Here is a 15,610-nt window from a genome sequence, read left to right as displayed (position 1 = left end):
TTCTACCAAGTAGGGCTAATGAGAGTACTTTTAAATACCTCTATACGTTTTTCCTCATTACGGGGGGGGGGGGGGGGAACTACAATTCAGTTCAAAAGGGACTTTCAGCACACATGTCTAAACATGGCGTGAAGGCATTCAGGCTATTGTCATGTCATTGTGCTTGATACCTTTTCTCTAACACAACCCCCAACCATACCGTCATGGTATTAGTCAGCAAGTCACTGCCTGCTTCAAGCAGATAAAGTCTGAATAACCTTCGATTTTCAACCGAATTCTTAGATACTATTTAAGAGATCCTTTATACATATATTTTAAAAAGCCACTTAAAAAGTTCTTTGAAAAAAATCTTCACAAGTAAACGACCAACAATCAACATAATCCTGGACCATGTGATCCGGGAGTTGCTGATTAGAATAAAAACGAAGTGTGTGAGGACAATCTTCAGTCCAACTGCTTTGGAAAATAAAAGTTCGACGTTATTCTGATATTTTAAAAAAACAATAATACCCTGAAGAACCCCAAAAACGGGGAACAACTTAAAGCAATCGTCACCATACGATATGGAAGCAATTAATAAATGGAACGCCCCGTTAAATTCACCACCAGCCTCCCCACCCCCACCCCACAGGAAAAAAAAACAATCAAAAAGAAATCTGGAACTAAAAGTTATTCGTTTGTGGTTGATGTATTGATCGCCATATACAATCTGTATCGCGGACAAAACATCGCCCACTGAGGACCTAAACACAACCCAAACGAAACAAAAAGAAACTGACAGCGATCAATGAACTTTCATAATGACTAACAAGCCAGCCCCAGAGCTTCAAGCCGCAGTTCAGTTAAAATTCCCTTCATCTTAAACTCTACCTCTCATTATCTCTCTCTCTTTTACACAAGGAGCAGAACGCTGCCGGCTCTGACCTGGTCTTTCTTTCTAATTTTAAAAGTTCCGATTTGTTTTGCACCTCTACAATAATAGAGGAAACAAAAACCATAGATGATTTCTGTACGTGAAGCCGAATCTTCCGTTGACTTTATTTCACACCCACTACCTACCCCCCGACTTTTCTGTTTAGAGCCGTTATTGATGTGTTTGCATTGAGTAGGGCACCAAAAGTACCCGTTTCATCAGGCGAGGACGACCTTTCGAATCATAGTGTCTTGCAACAACAGCGATGGACGACAAACAAAAAAAAAAGCCTCACTTTAATAAAAATACCAAAGCAAGTTTCAACAAATCCACGAATTCTGTTAAGTACCACAAACAAGACTACAGTCTATATATATATATATATATATAAAAAATATACACACACCCGCTCCTCCCTGCGACTGACCTGCCTCTCACTGTCCTGTTGTGTTTGCACTCATTCTCCGAAGCCCTTTATTCTAACCCTATGTGGTTATTGATTGACTCATCTCCTTACGCCGAGCTGCGTTCCTACCTGGCGCTGCCAGCGCTCTAGGTACAGCCTCCGTGCACTACTCGCTTCCTATTCCCCGACAACACTCCGGTACTCAGACTGCCTGCCTCGCTCGCTCACTCACCAACTCCCCCAACACACACCATCCTCAGCGTCACGTGTCCACCTCTCCTCGTGCCCGCGCCTCCAAAAAAGTGTGTGCGCGCGCCCATTCCCGTCGAGCGCGCCCCCGAGGATCCACCAGATATGTAAGTGCTCTTTCCTCTCTCTCACTTTTCCGTGCCTCGGAGGGACAGCCCCTTCATGAGTCCAGCCAACTTTTCATTTTTGTTCTCCTCTTCACAAAGTTTGTTTAGAAACTTTTTCTTCTACGTGGGCATCAGGAATGATGGTATTGACATTCCATGTTTAGTCTGTGTTCTTTAGGAACTCATGTGCTGTACTAAAGCTTTTAAATTCACTTTCTGTTGCTTCTGCTCTATACAGATTTGGCATTTTTCTATTCCATCTCCTCCAATCCCAAAATTTGCCTCTTTCTACGTTCAATTTTGGATCTCCACTATACTTTTTTATCTGATTTCAGACTCCAAGCTGCTTAGGCCTTGCAATAAAAATCTGTGAATGATCACAACGCAAATGATATTCAGAGAAAGTATGGAAAATATCACCAAAGCAGTCGGAAGGTGTACAACATATTAGACATACAATTATATTGTTACAATAAGTTTTGGAGTAATATGGACATTATTCCATTTTCACATGAAAACACTACATATACAAATGATTAAACTGCAAACAGATTAAATGATCATCAGATCATATTTTCTGTGATGATTGGCCTGATTTTGTTGATAGACAAAGGTGGTAGGATACATTTCAATCGACTTTATTGTTTCACAAAACTTCTATAATTCTCAATTGAGAAAAAGCATTTTCGGTATGTCTTCAGCTTCACCCTGAGAATGCATCTATGTTTGCTAATGTTACTTAAAATGTATTTAACATTTAGGATATAGAGATTAAAACAAACTCAGCAAATTTAATTCAATTAACAATTAAATCTGTGCAGAATCTGTTAACTGTCCTTTTTGAGTTCAAGGATCTTCGTTGGAGAGGTATTAAAATTAATTTCATTGCCCTTGCATTAGGGAAGAGAAAATCATGGGTGTTTAAGGCATTGTTTTCAGTGTGGTTCTGCAGTTGATTTGCCTGCTGACACTCATTTGATTGTAATATTCAACAGAATTGTCTTGTTACATAACAGCATTGAATTCATTTTTTAATGAATTGGTTTTCAGCTATTTGTTTTACAAGGATAATCATGAAAATAATTTTTACTTTTTTTGTTAGATGTTCCACAAAGTGATTATTTAAAGGCTTATATTATAAGATTAATTATTACAAGACATTTTCTCTCACAACATTTGCTTGTTTTTGTTCTAATGAATGTATGTGTACACATCTATAAAAAGAACATAAAATATGTGAAGATGTGCTGTATCATGTACACATCTTTTTGCCATAGTTTGTGCGCATACAACTGAAGTGTGTCATTGGGTGATCTAAACCCCAGAGGCGAGTTACCTCTGTCAAACTCTCACCCAGAATTCAACATACACATTAAAACCTTTTAATTCTGTTTTTTATTGAGTATTCTGATTTCAGTTTTGCTGTTGGAGCTTGTATCTCCAACTACTGTTATGAACCCTTCCTTAAAATTTTAAGCCACTGTCATTATAACTAAAAATCAAATGTCTCGGGCACATCTATTAAAGCAGACAATAAAGAATGGGGAGTGTGTTGCTGGAAAAGTACAGCCAGTCAGGTAGCATCCGAGGAGCAGGAGAATCAACGAGCATAAGTCCTTCATTCAGGAAGAGGTTTGTGGCCCAGGGGCGGAGAGATAAATGGGAGGGGGTGGAGCTGGTGGGAAGGTAGCTAGGAATGCGATAGGTAGATAAAGATGGGGGTGAAGGTGATAGGTCAGACAGGAGGGTGGAGGGGATAGGTGGAAAAGAAGATGGACAGCTAAGACAGTTCAAGAGGGCAGTGCCAATTTGGAAGTTTGGATCTGGGATGGGGAAATGAGGAAACTGGTGAAATCCACGTTGATCCCATGTGGTTGGAGGGTCCCAAGGTGGAAGATGAGGCATTCTTCCTCCAGGTGTTGGGTGGTTAAGGTTTGGCGATGGAGGAGGCCCAGGACTTCATATCCTTGGTGGAGTGGTAGGGCAAATTAAAGTATTTGGCCACAGGGCGGTGGGGTTGTTTAAAGCGTGTGTCCCAGAGATGTTCTCTGGAATGTCCCACAAGTTGGCATCCTGTCTCTCCAATGTAGAGGAGACCACATCGGGAGCTACAGATACAGGAGATGATGTGTATGGAAGTACAGATAAATCTCTGTTGGATGTGGAAGGATCCTTTAGGGCCTTGGACAGAGGTAAGGGGGAAGGTGTGGGTGCAGGTTTTACACTTCTTGGGGTGGTAGGGGAAGGTCCAGGAGTAGAGGGTGTGTTGGTAGGGGGCGCGGAGGGAATGGTCTCTCCAGAACATAGATGGGGTGAGGAGAGACGATATCCTTGATGGTGGGGGTCTGATTACAGGTGACGGAAATGGCAGAGGATAATGCGATGTATCCGGAGGTTAGTTGGTTGGAAGGTGAGGACCGGGGGGGTTCTGTCCTTGTTGCGATTGCAGGGGTGGGGTTCAAGGGCGGAGGTGCATAAAGCGGAGGAGATGCACTGGAGGGTATCGTCAACCAAATGAAAGGGGAAATTGCAGTCTTTGAAGAAGGAGGGCACCTGGGATGTTCTATGGTAGAATTGGTCCTCCTGGGAGCAGATGCAGCAGAGGTGGAGGAAATGGGAATGAGGGACAGTGTTTTTACAGGAGGCACGGTGGGAGCAGGTGCAGTCCAGGTAGCTGTGAGAGTCGGGTTTGTTGTCCGTGTTGAGTCATTCGCCAAAAATGGAGATGGAGAGGTCCAGAAAGGGAGGGAGGTGTCCAAGATGGTCCAGGTGTACAACCCCACGTCCCAAGTCCCCCTCCCACTCCGCTAAGGACATGCAAGTCCTGGGTCTCCTCCACCACCAAACCCTAACCACCTGATGCCTCAAGGAAGAACGCATCATCTTCCACCTTGGGACCCTCCAATCACAAGGGATCAAGGTGGATTCCACCAGTTTTCTCATTTTCCCTCCCCTCCCCTCCCCCACCTTATCCCAGATCCAACTTCCAACATGGCACCATCCTCTTGAACTGATCTACCTGTCCATCTTCCTTCCCACCTATCCCCTCCACCGTCCTCTCCGACCTATCACTTTCACCTCCATCTTCATCTACCTATCACATTCCCAGCTACCTTCCCCCCCCCAGCCCCACCCACCTCCCATTTATCTCTCAGCTCCCCGGGCTGCAAGCTTCATTCCTGATGAAGAACTAATGCTCGAAACATTTATTCTCCGGCTTCTCAGATGCTGTCTGACCGGTTGTGCTTTCTCAACACCACACTTTTTGACTCTGCAGTCCTGACTTTCCCCGAGACAATAAATATAGTTGGGATGCTCTTCATTTACTTTGGGGACTGGATAGAAATTTCTGAGCTTTCTCTTTTTGGAATCAATGTTTATTGCCTTCCTTTGGGATATTAACAATGTTAGAGAGGGCATCAAAATCAGAAAGTATTTGCTTTATTGGGCAAATGCCCATTTCTAATCCAATGGGTTTGTATGTTCTTTTACACTTTACTGTCACATATCAAGATGTGGGGGAGGGTCAAGATTATGGACCAAACTCATAATGTGTGACTGTCTCACATGACAAAAAATGCAAAGAGGGAATATTCCCTGGAAATTTCTTTCTTCCCTGCACTTCATGTAGTAAACTTTAAATAAGTTCTCTATAAATTAATTCACAGTTGTACTATATATAACATATGGATGGAATATTTTCACTAAGTTAGAATTACAATTTATAATGTAATTATTGTGATGTGCACAAAAACAAATTTAATGAAATCTTGCATTGATGTCTTTACAGTATGTTGGTTTAAATTATATTCTTACCATCATAACTATGCTGTCTATAGACCTGGGGTATGTCTTTAATCGGCTGAAATAAGGAAAACATAAATGCTTCCACATCGAATTTTCCTGGCAAGACTTTACTGCATCTAGTTGGTGTGAAGTTTTTTTTTCTGCAGCATCTGTAGTAGATGTAAACATATTGATGCACTACAGATGCTGTGTCTAGTACACACATGTGTATGTTTATGGATCTATGAGGCCAGTTTCTGTCAGCTAATTTAACTCTGACTTAAAACAGGCCCTTGTAAACTGGTTTTGATGATCAGTACCAACAATCTATTTCATGTATGTCAACAGATGATATGAAGTTGTACTGTTTGTTTTCCATCAGAAAGGGAAAATAACAAAAATAAGAGGTTTTTATTTTTCTTGAATATATACTTCTCAGAAATCATGGAAGTACACACATGCACAATATCAAAAAACATAGTATTATATTCCGTACATTATTTCTCTGCCTAGAAAGATTCGAGTAATTTCTTTGTGAACAGCATTTACAATCATAATATTTTACTCACTGATAAAAGCCACATTACATATTGTTATGGTCATTTTTGAAAATACAGTAAACCAATAATCATTGCTGAATAAAGGCAAAGCATAAGTTAAACAGGTGCTAGAAGTTTTGTATGTGGGAAATGTGAAATTTCCGTAGAAAGCACAAATCAATTTTAGAATCATAGATACCTATGCAGCTAAAGGCCATTCGGCCTATCGAGTCTACACCGACCCCCCGAAGAACATCCCACCTAGACGCACCCTATCCTTGTAACCCCACATTATATCATAGCCAATTGACCTAGCCTAAACATCCCTGGATACTATGGGGAACTTAGCATGGCCAACCTGCACATCTTTTGAGGGTGGGAGGAAACCGGAGCACATGGCAGAAATGCACGCAGACATGGGGACCATGTGCAAAGACCACCCAGACAGTTCCCCAAGGCTACAATCGAACCTGATTATTTATTTTTATATCAGCAACCTTTCCAAAGGCAATATAAAAAGGTATAAGGAATAGAATGGCATACCATCTGTTATTGTCTCCCTTAATTTTTCCGTAAAGGAGCACAAATAATGAAACTGAGTTTCTCTTATGGATTTGCAGCATGCATATGATGGGGCAAGTAGCTTCCTTCTGTGCTGTAATCATTCTGCTCACAAAAGGAAAATATTTCAGATTCTGTAGCTCTGAAATAAAAAGAATACTGCAAATATTCAGCAGGTTAGGAGGCATCTGTGGAGAGAGAGAGAAACAAAAGTAATGGTTTGCGTGGATAACATTTCCTTACTCCACAGAAGCTGCATGACCTGCTCACAATATCTTTAAAAATACTAGTCCTGACGGTCTGGATAGAATGGTATTCTACAAACGTGTCTGAAGTTGAAGAAACTGACATTGTGTCATTTCTCAGAGTAATGCTGTGAAAAGTCAGTGTCAACCTTTTACATTTTATTTTGCTCAAAAACTGTATGAATCTATGTAAAATTCTGCAAAACTATACAGAACGTTTTCCAGTCTGACATAACACTGGGACAGTGACATATTGTTTAAAAAGCTGAGGTGTCTTGAGAATGTAGATATCAAAGAACAGAAACCAGCATATCCCATTATAAAAGATGAAAGTTTTGATCTAAGATAGTTTACTATATCACATCTCCATGACACTGGACTCCTTTGGCTCTAAATTCTGTGACCATGATCTTAACCTCCACAACCACCTGATGAAGGAGTGGTGCTCCGAAAGATAGTGCTTCCAAATAAACCTGTTGGACTATAACCTGGTGTTGTGTAATTTTTGACTTTTAAATTTAAACAAAACCTGGCAATTAATTTTCAATCAGCATTAGTTGTTGCATTGTCTATGGCAACATTCTTACTAATCAGAGTCCACTTGCCAATCAATAAACACTACTCTCTCACGCAGTATAGATGTTGATTTCTCCTCGAATAGATATTTTTGCAAAATGTCTTGATGCGTGGAAGAAGAAAAGTTTCAACAAAATGTGCCTTTTTCAGCAATACTTAAGTTCCCTACTACAAAGTCCTTTTCTCTTGAGACAACAACATTGAGAATTTTGGGCCTCTCCATTCAAATGCAAAGGTGACAATTCTTCACTTCCCTCCCACACTGCTACAGCCTCTCCCCACGACTACCATCTGAAGTACAACCACTGTAGCTAATCTAAAAATGCTCATGGCCCACTTTCTGTCACATCTATTTTACTTTATCTTCCTCTGGCACGCTTCTCCCAAGATTTGTTTTCCTTTCAACAGTCAGAGAATCATTTTGGGATTCCACACTGTACACAGTATCTGGTAACTTCCTTAACCAGGGAATCTTGCTTTTCAGTGTTAATTTCACAATTTCCCCAAATCTGTGCATTCCAACATGGACCCATGGTATTAAAGTTGAATTATCTTGTCTTTTTCTGAAATTAGCACATTAGAAAAATCTGTGTAATTTACAGATTTAATTTATTCGTAGTATTATAATAGATAAATGTGACACAGCACTCGCCAATGTTCTACCATTTGCTCTACCATCAATGAGAAATGATAAGATGCTTGCTGACCAATCCTTCTCCAGGTATTATCATTCCAGTGCAGTTCTAAGGAAAACCATCTGCCTGCTTAAGTGGATGTAAAACGTCACACAGTACAAATCCAAAGAACAATGGGGCAGTTGTCCATAGTGAAGTGGCCAATGTCCACCCTTCAGTCAACATGACAAAACAGATTATCTGTTTTTGATAGTTTGCTTTGTGCAAAATTAGCTATCATGCTTTCTACTTTACAACAGTGACCGTGCTTTGAAATAACTTCCTTGGCCATAAAATATTTTGAGCTGAAAATGTGTTGCTGGAAAAGCGCAGCAGGTCAGGCAGCATCCAAGGAGCAGGAGAATCGACCTTTCGGGCATGAGCCCTTCTTCAGGAATCATCTTCGGGCTCATGCCCGAAACGTCAATTCTCCTGTTCCTTGGATGCTGCCTGACCTGCTGCGCTTTTCCAGCAGCATAATTTTAGCTCTGATCTCCAGCTTCTGCAGGCCTCACTTTCTCCCAAAAAATATTTTGAGCTGTCTAGCGCTGTAAAAAACATATTTCAAATTCGTTCATGGAATGTGGGTGTCGCTGGCTAGGCAAACATTTCTTGCCCATCCCTAATTCCTTTGAGAAGGTGGTGCTGCTGAGCTGCCTTCTTGATCCACTCCAGTCCTTGAGTTGTAGGGCATCCCCTGTTAAGAAGGGAGTTCCAGGATTTTGACGCAGTCACAGTGAAGGAATAGCAATGTAGTTCCAAGTCACAGTGGTGTATGGCTTGGAGGGAACCATGCAGTGGTACTGTCCATGCTTCTGCTGCACTTGTTTTTTCTAGGTGAAAGAGGTTGTGGTTTTGGAAGGTGCTGATGAACGAGTCTTGGTGAGTTAGTATAGTGCATCCTGTATTTGATATACACTGTTACCACTTTATTTCAGTTATGAAGGTAGTGAAAGTTGAAGAAAGTGAGTAAGGCATCAAGCAAGTGAATTTCTTTATCCTGGATGGTATTGAGCTTCTTGACTCTTGTTGAAGCTGGACATATCCAGGCAAATGGAAAGTAATCCATCAGACTTCTGACTTCGCCTTGTAAATGGTGGGCAGGCATTGACAAGAAAGAAATTGAGTTATCTGATCCAAAATACTTTGCCTCTGATCTGCTCAGGTAGCCATATTATTTAAATGGCCAGTGCACATAAATTTCTGGTCAATGATAATCCGTCAAATATTGACAGTGGGGGATTCAATGACAGTAATGTCATTAATGTCAGTGGATTAGATTCTCTCTTATCAGTGTAGCTTATTACCTAGCACTTATATTGTCCAAATGTAACTTGCCACTTGTCGGTCTGAGTCTCGATATTGTCCAGGTCCTGCTGCATTTGGCCATGGACTGCTTCAGTATCTAGAAGGGTTATATGGTGCTGAAAATTATGCAGTCATCAGTGAACATCTCAAATTCTGATCTTATGATGGAGAGAAGGTTAAGCTGCAACTATTAGATTAGATTCCCTACAATGTTGAAACAGGCCATTTGGCCCAACAAGTCCACACCAACCCTCTGAAGAGCAACCCACCCTCGGACTAAGGCACCCAACACTATGGGCAATCTAATATGGCCAATTCACCTGACCTGCACATCTTTGGACTGTGGGAGGTTACCAGAGCACCCAGAGAAAACCCACGCAGATACGGGGAGAATGTGCAAACTCCACACAGACAGTCACCTAACGCTGGCATTGAATCTTGGACCCTGCTGCTGAGGCAGCAATGCTAACCACTGAGCCATCTTGCCGCCCACCTGGACTTGTCTGAGGACTATTCACAACCATGACAAAGCTTGTTGACTTTGAATCTACATTAAACAGCAGTTATTTGCTATTAACCAACATTTTTGGCACATGGATACCTCTTTAAGAAAAGATCTGTAAAAACTTCCCCATTGATCCAAGCAAGTGAAAATTTGTCTTCCCTGCTACCAGTCAGAGCTAATTTCAAAGTGTTGACAGTTGAAGCTGGTCAAAAAAGATTCAAGCAATGGGAAATGCCATCTGTAGTATGGAATCTTTGCTCCTCTATGCTTTGGAGCTTCATAAAACTTATATTAAGGAACTTAAAAAACTGGAGGAATAGATCTGCTGTGCATTCACAAAATCCTCCAAGTCTGATGGCAAGGTAGTCCAACAACAGCAGCTTCGCCCACATCAACATTACCATTGAGATGATAATTATTCACAACAGTCCACTTGGTGGACTGTTTGTTCATATGAGTGACACCAGAGTCATGAAACAACTGTCCTACTAAGAACTTGGTCATGGCAGGAGATCCCTGCATGACAGTAGAGAGACATTTTGGGAAAATCCTCAAAACATCGATGAAGAGAACAAACATCCCCAGTGAGGAGGGGTCTCTCACTTATAAGCAACTTAAATGGAGAAAATGGAATTGAATTGAATTTATTGTCACGTGTACCAAGGCACAGAGAAAAGCTTTGTCTTGCGAGCAATACAGGCAGTTTACAGAGTTAAGTAGCATAGATAAGTAAATAATAGGTAAACAGTGGCAAAAACATGAAACACAGGTACAGGTGAATGTTAAGAGTTTGTGAATCCATTCAGTATTCCAACAACAGTAGGGTAGAAACTGTTACGAAACTGGCTGGTGCATGTATTCAGGTTTCTGTACCTTCTCCCCGATGGTAGAGGTTGTAGGAAAACATTGCCAGGATGGGATGGAGCTTTGAGAATGCTAGCGGCCTTTCCTTGACAGCAGACCTGGTAGATGGATTCTATAGATGGGAGGTTGGCCTTTGTGATAGTCCGGGCCGAGTTCACCACTCTCAGTAACTGTCTCCAATCTTGAATGGTACAGTTGCCATACCAGGTAGTGATACATCCAGACAGAGTGCTTTCGATGGTGCAACTATAAAAGTTGGCAAGGGTATTCGCCGTCATGCCAAATTTCCTCAGCTACCTGAGGAAGAAGAGACGTTGTTGGGTCTTTGTAACCAGTTAATTCACATGAAGAGTCCAAGAAAGCTTGTTGTGGATGACCATTCCCAGGAACTTGACAGTTCCCACTGTTAATGGAGGGGGGGGGGGGGGGGGGGCATGAGTAACATTCACCTAAAAGTCAATAATGAGTTCCTTGGTTTTGCCGGCATTGAGAGCTAGGTTGTTCTCAGTGCACCATTTTTCCAGGTCTTCCACCTCCCATCTGTAGTCTGTTTCGTCACCATCTGAAATTCAACCGACTATAGTGGTGTCATCAGTGAACATGTGAATGGTATTATTGGCATGGCACCAAACTTCAAGAGCATGTGTTTGAAAAGTCAAGTATCAACTGCCTGGGTCTTCAAGTAGCACCTGCCCTACATGTGGTAAACTCTGCAGACCATTCCCTGGACTTCTCAAAACCCATTGAATTGCAGTAAAAGTAATTCAGAAGTTACAGAGGCGTGCCATTTGGTCCTAAGGGTTTCTATATTGTTCCAATAATACTAAAGGATAGAATTGAACTAGGCAGTAATATTACGCATTGCAAAATAATCTATCAACACTTGATGTTATGGTTCCCATATAAACAAAATCTGGGCAAGGTACCCAAAGAAGTTTAATACTGTACCTGATAAAGGACTAATCTCCTCAGGAGATGATGGGAGTAATGAAAATGTGCCAAGAGGAAAATAAATTGCAAAAGTACTGTTCTATTAGCTTCCACTAAATAACTTTAAAATTAATTCCAAATGATGATTAACCATTTAACTACATATATGATTTTATATAATAGTATGTAGTACAGTAATGAGGCTTGGCATGCTACATATTTATAGAAATTATTACTATAAAGGTGATCTATGTTTTAAAAACATACCAATTTCTAGTGATCTGGTCACAACAGGTTTCAGTACCAAATAAAGAAAGACAGCAAAGAAATTGTTATTATGTTACTGATGGTGTCACGAGCTACAATGTTGATGTAATTTATTTTTGATAAATCACCATTCCTGCTTCAATAGTTATTTAATATTTTAATTTTCTATTTATGTTACAGATATGTTTTGGAAAGTCTTTGTGGCAAGGGCAGGTTTACATTACTTACCACTGCAGAGAACAAAAATACTTCCACTTGATACTAGGACTGCTGTTGTGATACAGCAAGTTACAGTACAAACTTAAATTATCCCACCTTCAACTTTCCTTTACACTTTGATGTGCAAATACAATGAAGTCTATAAAACAGCCACCGTTACTGATTGTGTACAGTTCAGATTGAAGCCCAAATATGAATTGTATTGTGGCATAATCTCTTTCAGTGACAAACAATATAGCTCATTATTTTATGCAATGTACATTTTAAATAGAATACACTTTTTTTCTGCCTCTTCAATATGTTTTTAAGAAGTAACTCTTAAACTAACATTGAAGTGATCAATTTTTTTTGTTCAATTGTACAAGTTGCAAACATTGAAATGCACTCCATTAAATCAATTCTTCAATATGTGGAAAACGCATATCAGCAGCACCTATATTGCAAAGAATGCATCATGTTAATAACTTTGAACATTTTAGGAGGTTTGGCAAGCACTGCATAAGGACAGAGAAACAACCATTGCACAATCAAATTGAAACAGATCTGCTGCTTTACCTTTAGCCTATTTAATAAGTTTTCTAATAGCTGCACACATTGTAAATATGCAAATTGGACATTGCAGCAAATTCTGCAAAATGCTCAAAGCATAAGTCAGCACCTGTAGAGAGAACAGCTGCTTTAAAATTTCAGGGGTGGAACATTTAAGAAAACATCACAAAGAGCACCTATTTCAACTCTGTAGCATGGCCTGACTTCGCTCAGTTCAGCTGCTGCAGAAACACTCATTCATACATTTCTTACCCATTGTATTCCTAGCAACCTCCCACATTCTACCCTCTGTAAACTTGAAGGCATCCAAAACTCATGTTGACTTCTGTCTTAACTTACAATAAGTCCCTTTTGCTGATCACCACTGTGCTTGCTGAACCACAGTACCTCGCTGTCAAGCAACATTTTGATTTATAAATATTTGTCTCTTGTTTTCAAATCCTTCTACGGCCTAGTTTGTTCACATAGCTGTAATCTCCTACGGCACAACAACCCTGCAAGATAACTGGATTCTTAGTATTCCTGATTTTAACCATTCCATCATTAAAGTGGCTGCACCTTTGGTTGCTTCAGCCTCAAGCTTTTGAATATATCTCTTACATCTCTCTAACCCATCTCCCTTCTTAAAGACACTCCTTAAAACCTGTATTTTTGCCAACCTTTTTGTCATCTGATCTATTATTTTCTAATGTATTTCAGCATCTTGTCTTGATTTATAATACTGAAATGCCCTGGAATATTTTATGTTGTTACTAAACAAACATAAATTGCTTTTGGAATTATATTTAAATTCTCATTAGCTAAAAGTTGCATGAATAGTTTTCATTTATTTTTGTCTTGGTATTAGATCCTTTGGTTTCTTGTAAGAAAGTTGAATTTATTTAAGAAGGTAGTGTGCAGAGGATCTATACTATACGTTTTGCTAGAGTCACCAAACTATTTATGCCGTATAATTACAGTGAAATTTGAGGTCAAAATATTGCTGTGTCTTTGCACCAACCATCTCCTTCATCTTTCTCACTGCAATACTACACTTCATCTCCAACAACCAAAACAAACGTTTTGAGAATTTACGAAATAGAGAGGAAATTGATCAAACCAAAACCAAAGGCATCCAACCTCAGGCATCAAAATATACTCTACCGTGAGACTTAGGTATGCATTCACACAGAAACTGAGCTCCTAACTAATTTTGACTGCTCCTCCAAAATGTTTAGCCTTTCACTAATACCTGGAAAACTAGTTCTTTTCCGAATATCACCCATCACCACTGATCATTGGCAAGATCCTTGAAAATGTGAACCATTCACACCTCTTGAAAGTTTCTTTTTGAGGAAGACAACAAAGCTGACCCAAAATGCATTAGTATCTTCAATGTGCGTGCTCAGCCTTCTGCCAACTCAGGAAAAGTGTAAAAACAAAGAACTGTGGTTTCTGGAAATCTAAACCTAAAACAGTGCTGGAGAAATTCAACAGGCCTAGCAGCATCTGCAGAGAGAACAACAAAGTTAACGTCTTGGGTCCAGCAGCCCTTCTCGGAACTGAAGATAGCCCGGAAAGAGTGGTATTTATGTTGATGACAGGGTGCTTTGGGGGCAGTGAATAAGAGGTAGTGCTCAGAGAGAGAGAGAAAGCAAAAAAGGGCATACAAAGAGATTGCTGATATGTTAAGAGAGAGATAAGTACCGGATAGGGTGCTGATCAGAAATGTAAATAGTTGCCTGCCATTTAAACACACCACCATGTTCCCATGCAAACATCTCTGTTCTATCTCAGGCCTGCAACAGTGTTCCAGAGAAATTCAACACAAACTGGAGGAACATACCTCATTTTCTGCCTCACTGCCTTACATCCTTCAGATTTCAACATTGAATTTTAGCAATTTCAGAATGCGAACACCATCTTCCATGTTAGTTACCCTCCCCCACAGGCCTAGGTCCTTTTTTTCTATATGTGGGTTGCTCCTAGCACAGTCAACCCATTTTCAATTATGTACTCTTCTTGTTAGAATCTTCACATTTATCTCTCTCTGTGCTTATCATCAGCAATCTTTTTGTTTGTCTATCCTTTTGTTCCTCCCTTTCTATCTCTCCAGGCACTGTCTCCATGTACTCTATTCATTCCCCTCCCCCTACACCCATTCCTAGTTATGTTCGGTTCTGACAAAGGGTTATCAGAGTCCAAACATTAACTCTGTTTTTCACACTACATATGCTGCCAGACCTGCTGATTTTCTCCTGCAATCCATTTTTGTTTGAGGAAAAATGTATTTGAGGAGCACGATTTCAAATCCATGATTAAGATTGTGGTTTACTGAGCAGCAGTGATTTCCTTATGCTCTCCTTTGCTCAGAGATTTTAACAGTAAGCAAGTCAAAGCACTGGGGAAATATCACTGGAGTACGTTTGCATGATCTTCCAAATTTCAGTGACAAGAAAGATGATCTAATAGCTGGATATTTCCTCAAGTCAACATTGGTCAGAGTATTGAATACAGGAGTTGGGAGATCATGTTGCGGCTGTACAGGACATTGGTTAGGCCACTGTTGGAATATTGGGAGCAATTCTGGTCTTCTTCCTATTGGAAAGTTGTTGTGAAACTTGAAAGGGTTCAGAAAAAGTTTACAAGGATGTTGCCAGGGTTGGAGCATTTGGGCTAGAGGGAGAGGTTGAATAGGCTAGGGCAGTTTTCCCTGGAGCGTTGGAGGCTGAGGGGTGACCTTCCAGAGGTTTATAAAATCATGAGGGACATGGATAGGATAGATAGACAAAGTCTTTTCCTGGGATCAGGGAGTCCAGAACTAGAGGGCATAGGGTTAGGGTGAGAGGGGAAAGATATAAAAGATACCTAAGGGGCAACTTTTTCACGCAGAGGGTGGTACATGTATGAAATGAGCTGCCAGAGGAAATGGT

The 15,610-nt window shown here is 40.5% G+C and overlaps 1 protein-coding gene and 1 long non-coding RNA gene across 9 annotated transcripts in view; one reads left to right on the top strand and one right to left on the bottom strand.

Annotated features, from left to right (window-relative positions):
• The window catches only part of znf217 (zinc finger protein 217), a 76,486-nt gene extending 74,931 nt beyond the window's left edge, over window positions 1-1,555 (bottom strand). For 2 of the 6 annotated variants that reach the window (XM_087994940.1, XM_087994944.1), the window contains exon 1: window positions 1,449-1,555. The gene's annotated coding sequence lies outside the window, so the exon portion shown is untranslated. The other 4 variants (XM_087994943.1, XM_043710233.2, XM_087994942.1 and 1 more) reach the window with 4 other exon arrangements.
• LOC148147652 (uncharacterized) overlaps window positions 1,542-15,610 on the top strand; it is a 287,296-nt gene continuing 273,227 nt past the window's right edge. For 2 of the 3 annotated variants that reach the window (XR_015759605.1, XR_015759604.1), the window contains exon 1: window positions 1,542-1,675. This is a non-coding gene — a long non-coding RNA (uncharacterized LOC148147652). The remainder of the gene's footprint in view (window positions 1,676-15,610) is intronic. The other variant, XR_015759603.1, reaches the window with a different exon arrangement.

The sequence above is a fragment of the Chiloscyllium plagiosum genome, unplaced genomic scaffold (assembly GCF_037043375.1).
Source record: "Chiloscyllium plagiosum isolate Xiang-an unplaced genomic scaffold, Cpla_swu_hap1 HiC_scaffold_15, whole genome shotgun sequence".
Taxonomy (NCBI): domain Eukaryota; kingdom Metazoa; phylum Chordata; class Chondrichthyes; order Orectolobiformes; family Hemiscylliidae; genus Chiloscyllium; species Chiloscyllium plagiosum.
This window is presented reverse-complemented; position numbering and strand designations above follow the sequence as displayed.